The sequence below is a fragment of the Lissotriton helveticus genome, chromosome 12 (assembly GCF_964261635.1).
Source record: "Lissotriton helveticus chromosome 12, aLisHel1.1, whole genome shotgun sequence".
Taxonomy (NCBI): domain Eukaryota; kingdom Metazoa; phylum Chordata; class Amphibia; order Caudata; family Salamandridae; genus Lissotriton; species Lissotriton helveticus.
In genome coordinates this window covers 177,252,569-177,270,592 of record NC_136073.1, presented here as the reverse complement: position 1 = coordinate 177,270,592, position 18,024 = coordinate 177,252,569, and the positions used below count along the sequence as shown (strand labels likewise).

The window sequence follows — 18,024 nt, the reverse complement described above, 5'->3', positions numbered from 1 at the left end:
TTCCATGATTCCTTGTTTTCTGCGTTAGGACCGTAGACATTGGCTATGTGTATGGTCTCATCCCCTTTTTTAAGGCTCGATATCAGCAGCCTGCCGTCTGCATCATTGTGGCATTCATGTATGGCTAGGTTACTTTTCTTATGTATCAGTGTGATGACTCTGTATGGCCGGTGAGCAGAAGGTGCCACTTATCCAGCTCGCCCAGGGGCGCAGCGCATCTTCTTCTGAGAGTTTAGTCTCCTGGAGGACATACACGTCCGCCTTGAGCTTTGCCAGGTGTTATAGTGTTTTTCTGCGCTTAACGGGATGGTTGAGGCCTTTGACATTTAGGGGCACTACATTGATGTCTGAGTTCAGCTGGCTAGGCGTCTGTGTCATTGTTGTCATGTAGTTGTGTGTTTGTCGCGGTTTAGTTGTGTGTGTCCCATAAGTCGGTCGTGCCTGTGCCTCCTCCTCTTTTTTGCCCCTGGTTTCAGCGCTCTAGGTCTCTGCCCCCCGTTCTTTGGCCAGGTCGCTGCGCTGTTGGTTCTATCTCCGAGATGAGTGTGGTGCAAAGATAGAAAGTCTTGGATAGGAAAGAGGAAAGAAAAGAGAAAATAGGCATAGAAATCAGTAGTAGTGTACCACCGTACTTGTAGGACACCCCTCCCCTTCTCCCCCTCCTCCCCGCCCTCCCCCCACCCCGTGCTTCGTACTGTAGGCGTGCGACAGTGATGATCCCTTCCCCCCCACCGAGATTAGACTTTGAGAAGGTCCCGCTAGGCATACATGTTCAGTTATTCAGAGTCCCTACCCCTTAATTGTTCTGGTAATGAGCAGCTATAATGATTGCTTAGCATATTCAAAAGGATATACATCCCTGCGCCCATCGTCTAGGGGCAGGGGGTCCCAGTCTTTTTCCCCTTGGAACTGTCGCTGTTATGGAGCATATCTTGAGGTAGGTCTGTTCATTATCAGTGCTGAGGTAGGTATGTTGGTTGTGTGTGCGTATAGCTTCCTTGTTCATTCAGTGAAGAGCTGAAACAGTCTTGAGGTGGGTGCATCTTCCTGAGTATGTCTTAGTTTAAAGGGTGGCGCCGGGCTACGAGGTAGTGTCGGCTTGAGGTTTAGCTGGTGGAAGTGTTCGTGGTCATATGACGTTGTTGTCTTCTTCGCCGTTGTCCAATGGGGCCCGTCTTTTCCCTGTGCCAGGGCTTTGGGCCTCCATTTCCTCTGTGGTGGGGCCTTGCAGATATCTCCTGAGCTCACCCGGGTCGTGGAACAGCGTGGTGCCCTTCCTGCCCATGATCTTCATTCTTGACGGACCTGCAAAGCTGAAGGTTATGCCTTCTCTTCTCATCCTGTCTCTTAGGGCCAGAAAGCCTTTCCTGTTTTTCACTGTTAGCTTGGAGAAATCTTGTGTAATTATGATTTTATTCCCGTTCCATGTCAAGTTTTGGTTCTTCCTTGCAATGGCGAAAATTGCTTCTGTCTGGTGGCTTCGGAGCAGTTTGCAAATGATTGGGCGCGGTCCTTTGGCCATGTTGGGGTTTGTGGGCTGGTATTCCGTATGCCTTATCGATTTCAAACTGCCTATCAATCTTTATTCCTGTTAGTTGTGGCAGTAGTGTTTCTAGTAGGGCCACGCAGGATCCGGTCTGGTCCTCTTCTCCTTCCGGGACACCCAGGAGGCGTATGTTTCCCCTCCTATTCCTGTCGTCCTGCTCTGCCATCATTTTTTGGAGGTAGTCTGTGGTCTTTGCTACCTGTGTCAGCTCTCTGCGCGTTTGCCCGCTATTATCCTCTAGGTTGTTGACCCTTTTTTCTGCTGCTGTCAGCCTTTCATTAGTTTTGCTTTGATCTGCTCTTATGGCCGCTAATTCCAGCTGCATATTGTCTATTGTCTTCTTTGTGGCTTTAGCGAGCTCATTCCCTTCGGTTATTTTTTTAAGGAGTGTGTCCAGAGTGGTTTCGCTGTTCTGATTGATCTTAAGCTTTGATGGGGATTCCAGTGTATCTTTCCGCACCTTTTTGGTGTCGTTGGTGGATTTGCCGTCGTGTCCTGGCATCTTTGACACCCCTCTTCTGGTTAGGTATGTATGGAGCCTGTCGACCCTTTTTTGTTTTGGGCCTAGTCCTTCAAGTCGCAACCTGCAGGGCTCTCTGATTGTCCTTGTCCTGGTCTTGGCTCCCGCCAGCGCCACTTGTGGGTGAGGGTTCGTATGTGTTCCAGTGACCCAGCCCCTCTTAGTCGGTGTGATGGCCTTCCCACTAGCTGTTCAGTGGTCTTGTGTTGAGTTAGTGGGCAGACTTACTTGTTTGGTTGCCCGTCTTGTTGCTTCCTGTCTGCTTAGTCGTTCAAACCAGGGTGGCTACGTACTTGGGCACAATACACACTTGTAGTGCACCTGTTGTCCTCGAGGATCCCGTATTGACCACGATGTTGATCCGGCGCCTGGACTTATTTAATGCGAGATGGTGCCTTTCTCCGTTTATTACCCGCTGTTATACTCCTTTTCCTCACTCGCTGTTTGGATGTTCAACTGCTGTCCAGTACGCTTCCCCTAAGGGGCAGGTGAGGCGTTGAGGCTGTGGGCGTTGTGGGCGTTGTGGGGCCGAGTTGGCGTTATTGTATCAGCGCCTGGCGGCTGTCCTCCGCTGTGTGGCCCTGACTTTGGGTCTGTCTTACTTTTGGGCTCTTTCGTCTTCCTATGCCACTGCCGTGCACGAGGTTCCTGAGGAGCGCAAAATGGTTGCTCCCGTTGTGCTTGGGTTTCGATTTCGTTTTTGCTCGGCTCACCCTTAGCGCCTGTATAATCTCGCTGGTCTTTGGGCGCTTTTCCCCTTCAGGTGCGTTTGTTCCTGTCGCCTGTTGTGATGCAGAGGAGTGGGTAGGTGGGGTGAAGCGCAGGGTGGCAGCTCGTTTTCTGTTTAGGTCTTCGACCCGGCACCGTTCCCCCCTCACGCTGCTCTTTTTCGCTGGCTTTTGGGCGCGTTCCTCTGGCGCGCGTTTGGCTCCTGTCTCTTTTTGTTGACGCCGATCGCGCGCTTGGTGGTGATCGGCAGTGCTTGTGTTGTGAATGGGGAGGAGGGGTGGGGCTGAGCGCAAAATGGGCGCTATCGTTTTTTTTGCCCGTGTTGGTTTCGGTTTCGATTTGTTCGATTTAGTTCGTCGCCCCCTTATTCGGTTCTTATCTGCCCCCGATACTTTTGGCAGAGGTGCGCTCCGCTTATTTTTTTATGCGCTTCCAGCTGCCCCCTCCCTCTCTTCTTACTCTCTGTGCAGTGGCATTCCGGAGACTCTCGCTGCGTTGCGATTCACTCATGTGCCGCCATCTTGGGCTTATCTCCCATCTCCTCTCTACGTTCCGATATCTGTTGATTTCTCCTTTTGCTGCTCCTTTGCCTTGAGCCCGCTTCGGCCGACTTGTGCCCCTTACCTTCCTACGCCCGCTCCTTCTGTTTTTTCCGGTTTCTCTGCATGCAGGACACTTTGCTCGCTGTTATTTTTCTCGGGATGGAGAAGGTAATGGACTCAGGCACCCGTCCTCATCACCGTCCAAGCCACGCCCCCTGTTTTGACATTTTCAGCAGCAGAGAAGAACCCTGTGAAAATCACCAGAGCCCAGGGATGTGAGATTAAAATGTCAGGCTGCGCGGTGATTAACTTCTCAGTGGAGGAAATGCAAGGTATGACCGTAGCAAGAGCGAGGAGACACGTGTAATGCAACATACATCTAAATAATAACTTCCAATGTACTTTAGTGGTTTTTGTATGTTCTCCTGAGTGCTGTCGCAGCTACTGAAATTTAGGAACTTTAAAAAGCTCTTCTGCTGGGTGCTATTTATATCTGAGGCACTCCTTATTCACTTGCTTTTTTCCTTTGTCAAGTAGACGTGGGGACCACAACAGCTCCAACACAGGGGCTATTTATTAGATACAGATAAGCAAAGAGAAGCAACGCTTATGCCAAGAACTAGCTTGTTTCTTTGAGTCAAAGCACATGTCGAGCCTTCAAGACATTCAATGTATGTAAATGGTACAGGAAACAGCCAGTAAAACATGACACATATTAAAAATAAATGATATGTTGAACGAAATTGAGCACCAATATTCAAACACAGGTTAGGTTTTTTTATGTGGTAAACATCCTGAACTGAGTTTCTTCAATGTGATCTCAGATTGCATACTAAATTAAAAGGAAGCACAGTAAGTAAAGTCTTTTGCACAGCATCATACAATGTTATAAATTGGGAAAGCTGGGATTTGATTTCAGTTTTCCTGATCACACATTTTGTATTGAACCACAGGATGTTTACCTGAATTTCAGACTTGGAGGCATCCGACAATGCTTTGTGCTGGGCACTGCCGTAGGCCAAAAAGCAAATGTATTTAAAAAAAATGTTTTTAAAGCTTTTTGTTCTGGTAGATCTGCTTTCGTTTGCACTATTGTACAAGTTCAGCTGGTTGGTATGAAGGAGTGTGTTGTAAAATGACCCCAGACTTGGAAGGGTCGAAAAGTACTGGCAGAACTGTATAGGGTGCATAGCAGTTCATATGTCAATATGTATTTGTAATGGTGTGTATTCTGTAACGGTGGAGCTTTTCTTAGATCCCTGATCCTTGATGGGTTCAAGTGCATTGGCTGAGTGGTACGGTTGTCCTAACCGCTGCCTAATTGGTTGAAGTGAACTGAGAGAGTAGCATTTAGGTCCCAACAGTAAGAGTTTTAAGGTGCACTCAGAGAGCGAGTTGAAGATCACGACTCCAAAACCTAAGATTGAAACAGTGTATTCACTGAGTAGTAGTATGTCCCTATAAAAGGCAATGCAAACAAACTTTAGCAGAACAGTAGGTTGGTCTCTGCTGTATAGTAGATTTGGTGCATTTGTCGAGCTGTGTGCTTATCCCTACGATTAGTGGATTGAGATCCATTTGCAGAGCAATGAAGTATTATTAACACTGTATGGTTGCAGGGGCATGGTAGGGCAGTGTTGTGGTTCAAGCACTGGATGAAGTAAGGTCCTTTATGAGAGCAATGTGTAGTTCCAGAATTGTGTGAGCTCATATGCACCAGTAATGCAATATAATAGTGGCATTCTGGACGTGTTAAGGTGCTCTGTCAAACTAGGTCCGTGGCTGCATGGGGTTAGGTGCACTCACTGCCATAAGAGTGCAGAGGTTTATCCTAGACTTCACTGCCTTGACATGTAAATGATCAGTGCTTTGGTTTGTTTGTGGGATCAGCCCAGGATGGGGTGACAAGATGTTCACTGGCAGAGCACTGGCCTAGTTCATAGCATGGACAACTATGATAGTAATGATAGTAATTATTTGCTGGGTTAGTTCATTGGTGACACACAATGCATTTTGAAACATTTAATGGGATTAAGATCCCTGCTACAGATAACCCTGTGTACTCAGCATGTTATTTATACCCAGTACCAGCACTGAAATATCTATGGGGATTAGTGCACTTGCTGGTGAGAATTGTGTGCCGTCAAGTCACATCTTTGACTTGTCACAGAATAGCTAAGAGAGATAATGTGCCTGCTTCAAAGCACAGGCAGGGTGTAACTGTTGCAAATCTTTAACTGTGCAAAATATAGGTCACTCTCACATTTTCATGTCAACTCTCAACTCTTTCAGGTTTTTAATTAATCCAAGGCTACACCATCAGAATTGATTCACAAACCTTATTGCTTTTTCACCAAACTCTATCAAAAACTGCTTTAAAATGCACCATTTGTTCCTCCCTTTTATGAAATGTTTCTTGGGGGCAGAACCACCTTGAACTCTCCTTTATCACTGTTGCACACTAGCTTCATTCGCGTTGTAAGTCAACCTCGTACCCAGTTTTTATACCCACCACTTTTAAAACTCACCAGGCAACCCCTGCTTGACTGCAATTTCAAGCTCTTAAAAGAGATTTACCATGAACAGTAACCTGTGCTGAAAGCCCCAGCATCACCAAATATGCGTTTATGCCTCTATCGGTCAAGCAGGTACATAAAAACATGCATGAAAGAACGACATCTCTGTGTTTGTAGCAATGCCTGCAACCATGTAAAAGTACAGTTATACACATTTTTGTTCAGATGCTTTAATTTCTAGAGAGAGATACATTTTAATTATATATTTTTATTAATCCACTTGAGACAAGCATTTATTTTTCCCAAAAATCATTGTGTATTGCCGCTAAAAAACATACTTATAGCAAGGCCGCTAAAACTGTTACATCGGATAACTTTAGATTAATGGCGAACTAATTTGGATTCTTCCACTGCTAGGTCTAAGATAGCCCATTTAAAGGGCTCACAGTTATGGCTTAGTCTTACTGTGGGTACTAAATGTAATACAATTTTGATTTCCTAGACCAATATGATGGGGATGAAAAGAGTTCAGGGGCGAAGTAGGGAATTTATAGTTTCTTGCGTACATCATGAATAACAAAATCAGTGCAGTTGTTTTTCTCTCTATTTCGAAAGGTAGACAGCTACGGAGTCAGCTCTACTTCTACTAACCAACTGCAAACCATTTGTTACAGTTACACTCATTAACTAGTTCAGCCTTCTCTTGATAATTGACTTTAGGATGCATGGATTTTCATTACATTGCAGGATCCCTGGTGATAGGGTTGCATTTTAAAAAGACTTTGGGGGCCCATTAGGATGGGGGGCGGATTGCCCCCGCCAGGCTGGCCGTAGCCACCGCCTGCCTGGCGGGGGCAATCCGCCCGCCATCTGCACCTATATTCCCCCCCGCCATATTAGGATGGCGGGGGGGACCGCGGCGGACGGAAAGACCGTCTGCCGCTTTTCCGCCCCAGTCGCAAGGCGACCGGGGCGGAAAAGGTTTAATATGGTGGCGGTGTCTAATAGACACCGCCAGCCATATTATGATGGGCTGCTGCCTTTCCGCGGTGGTGATGCCACCACAGAAAGGCATGCGGTCTTCACTCTGGGGGCCCCCAGAGTGAAGGAGAGGTGGGGGTTGCACATGGGGTGTTACCTGTGGTACTCCCCTGCATTTGCATAGACAAAGCGGCAGGCACCACGCGGTGCCTACCGCTTTGTCTATGCAAATGCATTGATGCATTTTTAGCATTGTGGCGGGCGGTGCTGTGAGCACCGCCCGCCACAATGCTAAAAATGCAGGATGTGCCGGGCGGTCTCAAACCCCGTGAGGATGGCGGGCGGGCAAAGCCTGCCCGCCATCCTAATGATGCCCTTAGTTTAAGTCAGTATCATAAATTGCTCTCACCTGAGAAACGGGATCAGCGGTGTTGAACTTAAAATCTTTAACGGGAAAGTCACTTCCATTTAATCTACATTGGATTTCAAACAGTAGAGGCAGTTGATATATCAATGGGTTGTCAATCATGAAATATTGCTACAGTCTATGTTACTCTTAAGCCGTAGCATAAAAAGCTACATTTTAGCAAGTCTTGACTTGATTACTCTTCTTGGGCTACATCTAAGGTTATTATTTTTAGCAAAGCAGCAAAATTGGCTCGACTACCTTGTCAGTGGCATAAGAAGGTTCATGCTTTCAATTTGAATTGTGGAGCCAAACAGAGAACAAGGTTATCCCTTCTCCCACAACACATTGCTCAGCTTGAATATGAATTGAGTCTCTTTGCCAGTGGAAAGAAATTAATTGCTGTCTCATGATTTTCCCAATATCGAATTTCGTTACCAAATAAGTCACTGTCCATCATTATCCAGTGCACAATTTATTTATTTTGAATTTACCTATTCTCTTCCACCTTTTGGTAGCCTAAGCACCCAACTATACTCCAGTTTTTTTGTAAAATTGCTGATTCTATTATATTTGAGGAAGCTCTACATCCTATACTTCCCAGAATTGGTGGCCCTGGAAGCTTTCCCCAGACAATGGTCTCTGAACTTCTATTCTATGTACCATTTTCTGCAAAATACTATTGAATAAGATGCAAAAAGGCACCTTACCCACTTCCTGTGGTGTACATGGGCAAAAATGCCCTAGCGACTGAATGAAGAAAACCACCTTTCTCAAGGATGTACACCTAATTGTGGCATGTGGTTTATAATAAAGAGACACAGCTGAGATGTCATGAAGCAGATATGATTCTGGTAGAGCGATTTACGGCATTGTTCCATATTCATCAATGGGGTAAAAAGAGAAAGATGGTTAGGCTGGAGAAGGCAATTTGCTATTTTGTGTTGGGGTAGAACTATACTATATCTAGAGTTATTTGATCACTTTCAAAACCCAGCTTCTCTTAGGGATCACAAACCTTCCTTTGAGTAGAATTCATATTACCAGAAATGTAATTTTGGTTTCCAATAAAATCACTTTTTTGTGGCATATACATTTCAAGACATGTTAGAGGAGGCTAATGATGACCAGCTGATCCGAAGTCTAAAAGTGTTTCAGTTTCACAGAGAGGACTTATTTTCCTTTATCAAGTTTGTCGCCCTCTGTTCTGCTCGATTTTCCCGGCCCTCTTTTGAGGAAAGGTGATTGAAGGTGACTTCAGTCTCTTATCATTCCAGTGCAAGGGTTAGAGTAGTGAATAGAGCCTATTTACAAGGCACTTTGATATAATTCTGTATTCTCCTCCTGAGATTAGGGCTTATACACATAGGCTAGGGGATAGATTCGTTAGTGTTAGGGATAATCCGTCCTTCAGTTAGGGTATTATTATACTTTCCATGGAGTTATGCTGAATTCGGGCCTGGTAGGCCTCAAACGGGAGAGACTCCATCTTTCTTTCTGCTCCGGCAGCTTGGGATGCCTCTAGGTCAAGTGTAATGTTTTAGTTATGAGGTGTTGTTCGCTTGGAGAGAACCGGTTCAGGCCGGCCCTTGTCGAAGGATTGTATTTTTCTTCATGCCGAAGACACAACATCAGGCCGGCCGGCTGGGAACGTGTCCTTGGTACGGGGAGGTACAAGAATTTGGTGGGCGGCAGGTTACTGGCCGGAATTTTCCATGAAGAAACACGCTTCTATATTAGTGAAAGCCCGAGACAGTTGTGGAGTTAGTCCGTAGGCGGCATCTAGCCGTTAGCAGCAAAGCTATTACTTATTCCAGGGAAGACAGGCGCCATTCCAACGGCGGAGAAGAATCGAGAAACAGATACTCTCTTAGCAGAACAGCCAGGGAAAAGAGAGTAGCCGATGAGAGGAAGGTTCCAGTGACTTGGAGAAGGGTGAAGGGAACAGCGCATAGCGGTGCAGCCGTGTACCCGTGATTGCGGAGGTGTGACTTCAAGACGAGCCAAGGCACAGACGAGAAGGGAACCTAGATGACTGCTGAGTGCAGACTTCATATTAATAAGGTGATGTCGACCCTTTCTTATTAGACTGTACAACCTAATCTTTCATTTCTCTTTGCAGGTTATGTGTTGTAATGTGGTGTTATATGATTGTTTATTGTAATGAGAAATAAAGTACCCCAGTTCTTAGTGAACCGACATGTGCTGCGTGTTCTTGTATGAGAGGGTAACCTATTCTTCTAGTCAGATGCTGCTATGTGAACAGATGCTAACCCTGATCAGGTAAGTGGTAACTGAATAAGGGAGAGAGGAGCCCCTTGAATTAGAGAATAAGTTGTACATTATCCAAATTGGCAACCGTTGTGTGATCGGTAATACTGTAGTTCTATACCCCTGATGAATAGTGAGACTTATCCCTTTATGTAATGGTAATCATAGGATAAACTGCCACTGGGTAGAGAGGTCTGGGTTCGTATGGGACCGCGAGGCCGCCGATTCTGATACTGCCGTCTGGGTAGAGAGGTCTGGGTTCGTATGGGACCGCGAGGCCGCCGATTCTGATACTGCCGTCTGGGTAGAGAGGTCTGGGTTCGTATGGGACCGCGAGGCCGCCGATTCTGATACTGCCGTCTGGGTAGAGAGGTCTGGGTTCGTATGGGACCGCGAGGCCGCCGATTCTGATACTGCCGTCTGGGTAGAGAGGTCTGGGTTCGTATGGGACCGCGAGGCCACCGATTCTGATACTGCCGTCTGGGTAGAGAGGTCTGGGTTCGTATGGGACCGCGAGGCCGCCGATTCTGATACTGCCGTCTGGGTAGAGAGGTCTGGGTTCGTATGGGACCGCGAGGCCGCCGATTCTGATACTGCCGTCTGGGTAGAAAGGTCTGGGTTCGTATGGGATCGCGAGGCCGCCGATTCTGATACTGCCGTCTGGGTAGAGAGGTCTGGGTTCGTATGGGATCGCGAGGCCGCCGATTCTGATACTGCCGTCTGGGTAGAGAGGTCTGGGTTCGTATGGGACCTGGAGGCCGCCGATTCTGATACTGCCGTCTGGGTAGAGAGGTCTGGGTTCGTATGGGACCACGAGGCCGCCGATTGCTGATATTATAGGAGGTACATGGTATGCATCTTAGGAATTCCCTGTCCTTAGGTGGTAGATGTATGTTGTTACCTGTTGTAAATAGGTCCTAGGGAGGGGGAGATGGTAACGTTCTGGCTGAGTTAGTAATGCTCTGATGAGCGGGTCCTATCTAATCTGAGAAACCAGGCAGAACATTTGGCGTCACGAACCGTTTACGAAACCTGTGTGCGTTGTGGTTGTTTTTGAGTTTGTACTCGGCGCGTACGTGATTTCATTTGTATATTATTTGTATATAATTGTGTGTATAGTTTTTGTTTTGTCAGGATGTTTTTGAGAAAGTCGAAATCTGTTTTTAAGTTGCCTGTTAATATTCCCGGCTGGGATTCAACGCCTTATGAGGCCTTGGCCCGCGAGTGGGCTGATTCTACTGGTTTGAGTGAAAATTGGAATTCTTGTCTGGAGCTGGCGGAGCCGGCTGATGTGATTTCCTGTTTGCAGAAGGCGCCAGTAGCGAAGGGTGAGGAGCTTCCTATTTTAGGGCGCAGAGGTTGGATTGTTTTGTCTGCGTACAGGCTTGTACATGAGAGGTTGTTGAAATTGCAGAAGGAGCATGTGGAAATGGAACGGAAGTTTGTTGAAATTCAAAATGCTCATACTTTGTTGCGGTGTCAAAATAAATTGCTTGCCGACAAACTTGAACCGTATCAGACTATCGCTGAAAGGGCGGCTGTTCGGATTGCACGATATAAATACAAGAATCGTCGTGGTCGCGTTTCTAAACGGAAAGTGCGAATGGTCGTGGCGAAAGCCGGACTGGATTGGAATCCTGATGAATGGGATGGTAATATCTGGAATTCGAGTGATTCTCGTTCCTCGGATGAGGAGTCTAACAATCGCGAGTCTTCTCGCTCCGGACAGGCTTTTAAATCTGCTTCTTGTGCTACAGATGTTGAGTCCCGCGACTACGATCGCTATTTGCATTGTGTTGATACTTCTCATGCAGATTGTTCCCCTAAGTTTACTGATCGGGCTCCTTGTGATGCTCTTCCTGCGGTCTCTGTACATCCTGTTTTTCGTAGGAAGTTGCAGCAGGCTCCCGGTAATCCGAACGGTATTCCTTTGGACTCTTTAGAGGATTTTACTCAACAGGAAATTAGTGATATTTTGCAGCGATTTCGACAGCGAGCAGGTAAGACCTTGCTCACGTGGATGGTGCGCCTTTATGAACTGGGCGCTGCTGGCATTATGTTGGATGCTGGCGATTCTTTGAAATTTTGTTCCTTGAGTTCGGATTCTACTGTTCAAGATCATTTTCGTAATTATAATGGTGCTGGTCAAATCAGTTTGCTTCAGTTGGCGACTGAGGGTTGTAATCAAAAGTACCCTACTGAATCTGACTGGCCTGTGAATGACAAGCCGTGGTATACATTGCGCGATGCTGCACAACGTCTCAAAGAGGAGGTGATGAAAACCGCGATTTTTCTGAGTACTGCTGACAGATTGCTTGATGGTTTGTTGACGTCTTCTGTGCGGAATCGTATTATTCGTTCTTCCCCGGTTGCTTATAAGCAAGTCATGATGACTTTATTGATCAATCAGACTGGTAACGCGTTGTCTATGGTACTGGAATCTGTACGCCAGCTCGGTGAGTTGGGTGATTGGTTTAAACCTGAACGACAGTCCCGGTCTGACACTCGTACTCCTGGAGACAATAAGCTTACTAGACGTGACATGTTTCTTGCACTTTTGGCTGATGGTGTGAGGAAGGAGGATATTGATGGTGAAACTACTTCTCGTTTGTGGGACTTGTTTCGCAAAACGCGGTTTAGACCGAAAGGAGGGTGCCCGGCTTGTGCGGACGAATGAGTGCAATCGTGATTATTCTGATGACAGCGGTGATGACAACCGTCGTGTGCGTTCTGATCATCGTGATGATCGACGATATGTACGTGATGCGTCCCCTCGACGTGGAAGAGAGAGAGAGCGAGAGGGGGAAAGAGAAAGGGGGAGAGATGATTATGTTAACACCAGACGTAGAGATGAAAGGGATCAGTCCCCTGAGTTGAGGAGGAGGGAGGATCGACACAGATTTTCCGATCGAAATTCGCAGTACAAGACAGAGGACAGGAATCCATTTCGTAATGGAGATGGATATGAACATGATATATTGATACCTGAGAAACGTGAGAACATTTATCCTGATTTGTCCTGGCTGACAGAACGCAGTAAAAATGACTAGGAAGTAGGTCAAGCTCCCGTACACAGATGGGCTCACCGAGATAATAGACCCTATGTAGATATTGAAATTTTTTGGAGACATCGTAATATCCAAAGGGCCCGAGCATTGGTAGATACAGGAGCGGAGGCCACTCTTATTCATGGAAAATCAAAGAAATTTAAAGGCCAATTTTTTACAATTACTGGTTTAGGTGGAAAGGAAACTCCCGCAGTACAAACTACACTTGAAATGAGAATAGGCAGAATTCCTAGAAAAGAATATTCTGTATTAGTCGTGCCACTCTTAGAGTACATAATTGGAATTGACATTTTGAAAGGAATGACTTTGCATTTGGACGATGGATGTTATCAATTTGGAACTAAACATTATATATCATCCAGACCTGTACGGGTTGGTCGTTTAAGAATGGCCCCCATAAAGATTCCCCAGGCGACAAAAGTGGTTTGTCAGAAGCAGTATCGTATCCCAGGTGGTCATGAAGAAATTAGTACCACTATTCAGGATTTGGTGGATGCAGGAGTTATAACTCCGGTTACGTCTGCTTGGAATAATCCCGTTTGGCCCATGCGTAAGAGTGATAATTCTTGGCGCATGACTGTTGATTATCGAGAACTGAATAGGTATACACCCCCTTTGACTGTTGCAGTACCGGATATCATTACTTTAATTGAAAGAATCCAAAAGCATCCAGGTACATGGTATGCGTCCATTGATATTGCTAATGCTTTCTTTTCAATCCCGATTGCCCCTGAATGCCAGGAACAATTCAGTTTTACATGGAACGGACGTCAAATGACGTTTAGAAGTCTTCCCCAGGGCTATGTGCATAGTCCTACGATATTTCACCGGCTGGTGGCAGAGCATTTGGCTGAGGTACCTGTACATTCGAGAATTCAGATATGTCATTATATTGATGATGTTCTGATTCAAGGTGAAACACAAGATGAAGTTCAGACCCAATTAGATAAAATCCTTGAGTGTCTGCGTGAGAAAGGTTGGGAAATCAACCCGGATAAGTTACAAGGTCCATCCCAGACTGTAAAATTGTTGGGCATTAATTGGCATGAAGGTCACCGAGAAGTGATCCCACGGGTAAAACAGAAGATTCTTGAGTTTGCAGTTCCGAGGAGTAGGAAAGAAGCCCAAAGCTTCATCGGCTTGTTTGGTTTTTGGCGCCAGCATATTCCATATTTGAGTCAAATATTGGCCCCTTTGTATCGTGTCACTCGTAAAAAGAATGCGTTTGAATGGGGTAAACCACAGCAAGATGCGTTTAGTTTGGCAAAAGAAGCGATTCAGTATGCCTTGGATTTATGGCCTGTGTGCGATGGTGATGTGGATTTGAATGTGTCTGTACAAGGCCTTTATGCAAATTGGAGTTTGTGGCAGAAACAAGGAAAAAGTAAAGTACCGTTAGGTTTTTGGACCAAAAAGTTACCTGATGCTGGTGAGCGTTATACACCTTTTGAGAAACAGTTGCTTGCATGTTATTGGGCTCTGGTGGATACCGAGCAATTAACTTTGGGACATGATGTGGTCCTGCGACCTGAAATTCCTATCATGCAGTGGGTTTTGAGTTCGCCGAAAACTCACCGAATTGGACACGCTCAGGAGGCGAGTGTTATTAAGTGGAAATGGTACATACAAGACAGGGCACGTGTGGGACCAAAAGGAGTTGCATCCTTGCATGAGCAGGTGGCGCGGGCGCCATCGGTTGAGACGGAGAGTGAATGTTCCGTACCTTTAGTACAGGAATCCCCTGTTAAGTGGGGTAAACAATTTGATGATCTGTCCGCAGAGGACAGAAACCATGTTTGGTTTACGGATGGTTCGGCAAGGTTCATAGGTACAAAACTTCATTGGAAGGCAGTGTCCTATAATCCGATCACACAAAAATTGCTGAGTACAAATGGTGAGGGAAAGAGCAACCAATTCGCTGAGCTTTATGCTGTCTATCAAGTTCTGAAACAAGAGTTACCTGGCACATGTCATATTTTTACTGATTCCTGGTCTACTGCCAATGGATTGGCAGTTTGGCTACCGACTTGGCATTCCCATAATTGGGAATTGCATTCAAAAGAACTGTGGGGAAAAGAATTATGGCAAGAGATTTGGGAAATGCTCCCGCAAAGTACTGTTACAATCTTTCATGTGGATGCTCATACCCCAATAGACTCCCTTGACAAATTCTTTCATAATATTGCAGATGAAAAATCTAAAATTGCTGAGGCACTGGTGGACATGCAGGATTCTGATATGGAAGGATTGGCGAAATGGGCCCACCAGAAAGCAGGACATTATGGAGAGAAGGCCACTAGCAGGTGGGACGCTGATCGAGGAATTTATATTCCTTTAGATTTAATCAAAGACATTATTTTGCATTGTCCCATTTGTCAGCATGCTAGACAGCGGAAAGTGCCTCAAATTGTTAAAGGTCATTTACATCGCGGAAAATTGCCCGCTCAAATTTGGCAAATTGATTATATTGGTCCACTTCCTATGAGTAAAAATTGTCAATACATTTGCACCATTGTTGATACATACAGTGGCCTGTTAGTGGCCTTCCCCTGTAAACAAGCTACCCAAGTGAATACCATTAAAACATTGGAATTGATTATGCTCTATTATGGTGTCCCATTCCAAATTCAATCTGATAATGCATCCCATTTTCGTGGAAGATTGGTGCAGGAATTTTGTGTGGAAAATAATATTGAATGGGTGTTTCATATACCATATTATCCGCAGGCCTCGGGCCTGATTGAAAGATTGAACGGTTTGCTGAAAAATCAACTGCGTAAATTGACCGATGACAGATATAAGAATTGGAGGGATTATTTGTTCCAGGCATTGTTAATTTTGAATAATCGTCCCTTTCTAAATGCTGAATCTCCATTGATGCGTTTGTTTCCTCCGAATGTTGATGCAAAACCCAATTCTATTGGTGACACAGTGATGTACTGGGAAATTACCCCCGGAGCACTGGCTCCATGCAGAGCAACCCCGGGGTCGGCAGGTCTAGACCTGCATGCCATGAATGATACTATTATAAAAAGTAAAGATCGAGTCATGATTGAAACCGGTGTTGGTGTCTATATACCCACTGGAAATTTTGGATTAATCGCCCCTAGATCGGGGCTGGCTGTGAAAGGTGTTCAAGTACTCGGAGGAGTCATTGACAGTGACTATCAGGGAGAGATTAAGGTGCTCCTGCTGAATAGCAGTGAGGTTGATTTACCGATACATAAAACTGACCGAATTGCTCAATTGTTGATAATGCCTGTTTTCAGTGGTGAGATCACAAAAGGCACTGCCCCAACGTTGCTAACTGTACGAGGACAAAAAGGATTTGGTTCCACGGATAATCCTGGAGCTAGAGTTTGGGTGCAATCGCCTAAGAATCCCCCTGAACAAGCTGAGATTATTGCAACCGGTCATGATAATACTGTTCTAGTCATGAGACCAGGGAAAGATAGCTGGGAAGCTGTCCCGGCTGACAAATGTTACCTACGAGAATGAATAATGCCTGTATTTGATTTTCTTTCAGATCATTCTCTGGACTGTTGCTGCAGGATGTGTCGGCGTTGGACTCCTTTTGGATTGCTACGACGAGAGAGGAGGGAACCCATCGACCCGGGCTGATCTGAGAACCCGAGTACCGCGTTCCTTTGCTGCGTGGGATTCGTCATCGAACTTTTGGACTACTTTAGCCAAGCGAGTGACTAATGCCCCTCATTTTTGTTTAACACCGATGCGTTCGGTGACTGACATTCTAGCGACTTGTTTAGTTGCTGTCCCTGCTTCATTAGAGACTTTGGCCCATATTTTTAATATATCGAATGCCCGTCCTAATGTCCTTTTGGGAGATTTTGCTACACATGAATACTGCCCTTTATGTACTGTGTTGTCCGATTTGACACCCCCGATCCAGTCTCAGATAATCACCTATAATATCACGCAGGGTGATTTATGCTTTTTCCTTACTTGCGATCCCAATGTTATTACTGAATGTGTGCGTTTAAAATTGAAAGGTACTACTTCATTCACAGCTCATGAAAGAAATTTGTGCTTCCGAAGATCACCGAAATCATGTATTTCTGTTCAAACTAATATGACTTGTAAGAGTTTAGTGGTTGCCCCCAGTCATTATCGTACAATGTTGCTACCATCTGGGTGGCTCTTCTCTTGTGGTAATACATCCTGGCCATATATTCCTGCGAACATTTCCGGAGGCCCTTGTGCCATCACCAGACTGAGTTTGTTGATGTTCTCATCGCATCCTAATGCCAATTCCCGTGTGATCCGAGATACTGTAATGCTACAGGAGGACTGTGATTCGTCTATGCATTTATATTCCAAATCTGAATACCTTAGTTTAGCTATCTCAATTGTTGGTGTTCCTGCCTTGGCGGTCTATAATGCCAAGTCTATTGGGAAAATGGCCTGCTGGATGGTAAAATCCATTAATCATACTTCTACAATCCTGTCTGACATACTATTAGACGCCCAGGGTGAACGTAGAGCTATCTTGCAGAACCGGGCGGCTATTGATTATCTTTTGCTTAAACATGGACATGATTTTTCTGACTTTGAGGGTCTTTGTTGTTTTAACCTGTCTGACCATACGAAATCCATTCAGGCTCATATTGACAAACTTCATGACTTGACGGAAGAGGTTAGAAAACACATTGACCAGGGCTGGTTTGACTGGCTCTTTAATTGGTTACCTGATTTACATATGTAGCGTCAAATATTAGGGGGTATTTTGATTACTATTAGCATTCTGATTGCTATCTGTTGCTTCATTCAGTGTATTCCTTCTCTACTTCAATACTGCAAACCTGGTACTAGACATAGATCAGTTAGTTTTGTTTCATATTACTCGTCCACAGATGTTAGTTCTGTTTGATGAATGTATAATAGACTGAAGTCAAGGGTGAAATGTTCTGCTCGATTTTCCCGGCCCTCTTTTGAGGAAAGGTGATTGAAGGTGACTTCAGTCTCTTATCATTCCAGTGCAAGGGTTAGAGTAGTGAATAGAGCCTATTTACAAGGCACTTTGATATAATTCTGTATTCTCCTCCTGAGATTAGGGCTTATACACATAGGCTAGGGGATAGATTCGTTAGTGTTAGGGATAATCCGTCCTTCAGTTAGGGTATTATTATACTTTCCATGGAGTTATGCTGAATTCGGGCCTGGTAGGCCTCAAACGGGAGAGACTCCATCTTTCTTTCTGCTCCGGCAGCTTGGGATGCCTCTAGGTCAAGTGTAATGTTTTAGTTATGAGGTGTTGTTCGCTTGGAGAGAACCGGTTCAGGCGAATCCTTGTCGAAGGATTGTATTTTTCTTCATGCCGAAGACACAACATCAGGCCGGCCGGCTGGGAACGTGTCCTTGGTACGGGGAGGTACAAGAATTTGGTGGGCGGCAGGTTACTGGCCGGAATTTTCCATGAAGAAACAC

At 45.5% G+C, this 18,024-nt stretch overlaps 1 pseudogene; it reads left to right on the top strand.

Annotated features, from left to right (window-relative positions):
- The first annotated feature begins 3,496 nt into the window (after window positions 1-3,496).
- LOC144797999 (adenylyltransferase and sulfurtransferase MOCS3 pseudogene) overlaps window positions 3,497-18,024 on the top strand; it is a 33,583-nt pseudogene continuing 19,055 nt past the window's right edge.